Genomic DNA, 6,000 nt, shown 5'->3' with positions numbered 1-6,000 from the left:
TCTTGAACTGAGCAACAGTCACTGATTGTTCCATTTAGTAGTGACCAGACTAACTTATAGCGTCCAACTTTGCCTAATTTGCTGCCTCTTGCTCAACATGAATTAGCTTTTAGTTTTGCTTTGTAGTGGGCTGATGATGATATAGTGGTTCGGGGGGTTCATTTCCTCAACAGTGCTGGGATTTCAGTAGCGAGGAGGTTAAAAGGTCAAACACTCAAAGTCTCTCGCCCGTCTCAGTTGTGGTTTCAGTTGCTGAGTTATTGTCATGTTGGATCGTAGATATTAACTCAGTCAAACTTCAAATCAACTTTATAGGATGGAGCTGGAGCTGAATGAGTTATACAAGGCTATATTGTAACACCATCTAATTAGACAGATAAAAGGAAACTCTTTTCTTTGGGCAGGAGTTCACAAGATGTAAACAGGCTGTAAAACAGAGACATCTGTATTCATTCTTTCCTTTCGTCCACATTTGGTAAGCTTTAGTCAACGGCACGCGGCTCAGAATCAATAACTATTCAATTAAGTTCTTTGCCAAGCAAATGTTTAGGAAAGTTATTTTAGCCAAGTTTTGATTGGAGTCGTAAGCATGTGTGTCAAAAAGAATAGGTTTGCATTTGTGGTGACTCTATCTACTTTAGTACATGTTCCGTGTCTCTGACGTTTTCAGTTTTGGAAAATATACAACTAAATACCTTTACTTCAGTACAATTTTAAGGTACCTAAATATTTCCATGATGGGTTACTTCATACTCTATTACATTTTATGGAGAAACATTGTACTTTTTACTTCACTACATTTATCTGACAGCGACAGTTACTTTGCAGATACAATTTTTACATGCAAACTTTATGATCTTATGAAACATGATACAATGTTTACCGAAGAAACAGCCCATCAGTATATAAAGTAATTCAGCTGCAACATCAAAATGTTGTGTACCACTTTCTAACAAGTACACTTACAAATTACAACAAAGATGTACCTGATGGCTTTGTAAATATTCAATAAATGAAATGGTTCATTGATGATCTATGCCATTATTAGTGACTATATTAGGTTGTCAGGTTGTAAAAATTATTACTTTTACTTTTGATAAGGTACATTTTGCAGATAATACTTTTAAAGTTTTACTTCTGGAAGTGTCTACTCTAAGCTTACCTCCCAGCGTGTCATTACATTCAAATTGTTATTCCTGATTAACTCAAACTCACAGCAGACCAGACATCAGTACAATGTCATTACAGTGATCAAAATGTCTTGACACAGATGAGATTAAGAGTATTATAATGAAATAATTTGAGGTTATGCACCTAGTTGGCAAACTATGATTTAGAGAAAAGAACTTCTCTGGGCTTGTATAAAGACCCCCTGAAAAAAAATACAAAATAAATAAATTATGAAATCCTAATTGGTTGTTGTGATGGTTCCACACAGTGAATGGCATCCTCTTTTAATCACTGGCTCTAACCTTTTGATATTCAGACAGAAAAAGACTTGACTCGTCACTTCACCTTCATAACATCCATTCCTGCTGTGCAGTAACCTAATTTAATTGCTGCCCTTTTTTCCCCCCTCATTAAACATAACTTGAGGGTCTAAATACAGAGAGCTGTCTTATAATTGTCTGTGTGTCAAAGTGTTTGCCTCTCTGTGATCTCAGCCTTGTTGGACGATGACTGCCTCTTTGTGTCTTTGATGCAAATTCACAATGATTGGAGGTTTCCGGCATTCCAGTTTGTAGTCTCGTGGGAAGTGCTCCTGTTCATCTGATCAGGGTTATTTGGCTTTGACGAGCTGCAGAAAGGTGTGTGTGTGTGTGACAGAGGGAATAGAGTGTGTGTGTGTGTGTGTGTGTGGATGTGAATACATTCACACGAAGTTTGTGTGTAAGCATGCAGGCATCTCAAAGACCTGACTTTCATGGCCTCACTTCAGAGAGAGCTTTCCTTTGGCAAGATATGCTGCCCTTGGCGAGACCAAAAGGAATTTTTTATAAATCATCTGCACAACAAATACTGAATTCAACCTGAGAGGTCAAAGCCATTCGATGGACACCCTCGCCAGAAATGTGCAAATAAACCTCCAAGTCTGTCTGCTGACCCATCACTGCATCCGTGGAACCACATCTCTGACCCACTTAGCTGACGTATATATCACACACACCGTTCTGACCTATTAATACCAACATGCTCGCTCTGGGATTTTTCTGCTTGCTGGAAGATCAAATGTAAACATCTGGTACCTCCAGAATCAAATCTCAGCAGTCTCTCTTCACCAGCTGCAACTGCCTTTTGTTGTTGCGGTAGTCTGACCCATTGATGTTGTCATGAAACAACTTTAACATGGCTTAAAAATTCTGCTCTATATATCTCTAAATCTGTTGTGTTACACCAGTCCAACAATAGTTTTGTATTTTTTTTCTAAATATATGGGAGTTGAGAAGATATTTTTCTCAAGTTGAGCGGGAGAGCTGTAGCAGTTTCTCATTCTGGATTTCTCAGTTGGGATTTAAAGCTATCAAGGGTTAAAGTAGGAACTAGACTTGAAGCCATTTTGTTGAGTCCACTGAAATACATTTGTACAAGATGATGAAGTGGAAATGTAGTTAGGGTGTGTTATGGTCAACCACAGATTGGTTTTGAAATGAATAAGGGTCATCCATACATATAAAGAGATAGATAAGATTTGAGGACTCTGTGATTTGAAATACGAGGTTGAAAGAATCCAGGATTTGTTGCTATTATATATTTCATATTCTCTTTTAAATTTCTGTATCCGCTGGCAGTATTCTTTTTAAAAGATGATGGTTATCTATAGGTCGGTAAAACCATCAATAAACTTTATTATACAAACTGAAAACAACCTTAGACATCTGCTGAAAAAGTTTGATGAGGTGAGATTTTAATAGACCCAATATTATTACTGCAGCAGCACACTGTTTAGTATTTTCTCCATATTTTTTCTCTTTGTGCAAGACATTCATACGTATTTACAGACAGTTTGCACTCTAATGTCTCACAAATTGGTGCATTTCCAGTTTGACATGGCGGTTGGACATACTGTATGTGGGATGTTATGTGCATGTGGTTGTTTCGCTGTCTATGTGGACTCTGACCTGTTTGTTTGGTAATTTATGGATTCAGTACATCAATATTGATCAAAAATTGAGGAGTACACTCATGAATGCAATATGTGGGTCAACAGAGAGAGTATAGTTCAATCCTATACCCAGCACAAGTTCAGAGAAAAGGATGATCAACCAACATGATGTCTCTGCAGTCTTCTCAACACATATTTATAACTAGCTTGAGGTCTATTGTCAGTTAAAATCAACTGGTGCAACATAAAACTTGTCATAGACTCTTGTAAAGTGATTAAATGCATAACACAGTTAATAACACAGTCTGTTTTAACTTAGTAAGTCAGGTTGAATTAAATTCTTTGTTATAGCAAAGTTTTTCTGACTTTGCAATTGTTTAAAGGAACATTTAAGGGAAAAACAACCTCCAGGAGGTTAACATAACATGATGTTTGATGCTCAATATTTCAAAGCAATAACTCTAAACCGCAATTTATGAGCAGAACATATATGACATATTTAATACCATAAGTAATATGTGTGGTTGAGGTTTGTTATAAGTAGAGGATTTATTTGACTGAACTTAGGTTTACATGTTCAAACGGTAAAAACTTGTAATAGAAATGTGTCAGGAAATGTAACTGCATTTTTATACCTTTTTGTTTTGAATCTGTACTCTTGGATTTCAAATGAATGCCGATATTAAGGAGAAAGTGGTGACTTCCGTCTTCAATTTAAGGGGTGTCTGCATCCACCTTAGATGAACCATGTAGAAAAAGAAAACTATTAATTGTAGATTAAACCCCCCAGCAGAGTAAAAGGGCCACAAGTTATAGTGCCTTAAAGCTAAAAGTTAGCACATTTAAGTAGTTTTACTCTGCATATGTGGGTTTATTGTTATATTTTGTTGATTTTATGTATATATTTTAATTGAAGATTTCAGTTTATTGCAGCATCATTCTTAACCAGCAGAGGACAGCATATCCCCATCTGTTCAGTGCTTGATGATCCCTTTTAAAAGCTAGAAGACATGTGGACTGACCTCACAAACAGTGACACTCCTCACAGAGAAGATTATGTTTTGATGTGAGTGTGTCCAGATCAGGGAACCACCATCCGTCAGCGCTGCTGTAGGCGCTAAACCCTTTTATTTATTTATTACATTTTTCATAGATTTCATCATTTTTGTGCAACACATCCGGCTTCTTGCATGAATGCTGTTGCAAAATCTGCCACTGTTTGGTTAATTTCAAAATTCTTTGAGATAAGGATTTGTTTTTCTTTATCTGCTTCAACAAAGATCAGACAGCGTCAGGTGATGACATGCATTGAGGGTGTACATAACAAGGCCACCTCTGGGACAAACTCAAATAGGTTGTAGTAGGTAGGAAAAAAATGGTAGTAGCTGAACAGATAAAATGAAGAGTTCTTGTTTCCAGCAACTGTCAGTGGACCTGAGTGAACCCTGACCTCTCTGCCAGGAGCATGAGGAAGTGGTTAGACAGATTCATAACAAGACGTGGTGCAGCTGAGTACTGAGAAACTGAGGCTGAGGGGAGAGAAGTGCATGTTCCCTTTGAGTTTGCCTTTGTTTCTGGCACGGCACCTCAGGCCACCACCGCAGTTTCTGTGCCTCGCAAACTCTCTCAGATTGTCTATCGACGATCAGGCCACATGCTTGTGTGTCGACCTAAACCACATCTCCTCTGTCTCAAAGAGCAAGTGGCCTCATTCCCTGTCTGAAAACTGTGCTCTCATGAGAAAAACGGCCCCCAATCCCATTAATTCAACCACTCTCCACTGACCATGTGGGTGAAGTGCGGATGGATAAACCAGGCTGTTGCTCCATTGCACTTGGGCAGTTTCACTCTCATAAACGCAGTCAGGGCTCAGTGAAAGCACACTCATTGTTGAACTCCCGCCCTTCCAATCCCTTCAAGTTCTCTCTCTTGCTCTGTGTGCGTTTACACACACACACACACACACACACACACTCTCAGCAGTCTGGAGGGGGTATGCCAGATGTCAGTACTCTGTCTTGGAGCGATTAAACTGGTTGTTATGATGAAAGAATTTATTTGCCATTTGTTTCTCCTGCTCAAGTCTAATTGAGTGATTGAGATCTTAATTAGATTGGCTCTCATTTTTCACCTCCATTGTTTCTGAGACTCTTAATCCACCATTTGCGTTTTAACTCTTAACTGTTAAAGTAATACCTCTGTGTTTACAGATGTCGGCGCAGAGCTGGAAGGCAGCTAATTTCTGCAAAACCACTGCAGTTACTGGACTAGTAGTTTCATGTATATTTAATTGTCTGGATTTTACTTTTTTACTATTTTTTTTTTACAACTTTTTCAACCATATGCACTTTGCCCATTTTACTTTTAAATTATTAAAGCAGCTATAATCAGTAGTTTTAGATCAACAATGGATCACATGATTGTATGTGAAAGAGGTCACTCATAGTGACAAAGCCACAGAGAACTGTCACCAGACTCTGAGTTCCCCTTAGCTCAATGGAGCATCTCAGCATCTTTCACCTCAATGTTTTGGTTTTCCGGCCTGCAACTTTACTGTTCAGTTTTGTGGTTCAGTTTCACTACTCTAAACATTTTCCGAGCTGTGACAAAAACTCAGTACCAAACAGCAGGCAGACAAAGTTGGCCATTAGCTGGTGAACATGGTGGAACATTTCGATGTTTGGTTCAGGGGCTGGTGGAGGCCAGAACAGGAACATGAAGTCAAATGAAGGCTATTGATGCTCTGTATCTGATGGATGTGAAAACAGGCAACTCTTTGTTTACAAGTTCAACATATCAACTTCAAACGTGAAATATCAGTGTTGTGTTTGCAGCTTGTTTTCCGCTGCCCCAAGTGGCAAAGAAGGTTATTGCAGGTTTAATTACAGCAGAGCTAA

Source organism: Micropterus dolomieu, linkage group LG20, assembly GCF_021292245.1.
Source record: "Micropterus dolomieu isolate WLL.071019.BEF.003 ecotype Adirondacks linkage group LG20, ASM2129224v1, whole genome shotgun sequence".
NCBI classification, from domain to species: domain Eukaryota; kingdom Metazoa; phylum Chordata; class Actinopteri; order Centrarchiformes; family Centrarchidae; genus Micropterus; species Micropterus dolomieu.
This window is presented reverse-complemented; position numbering follows the sequence as displayed.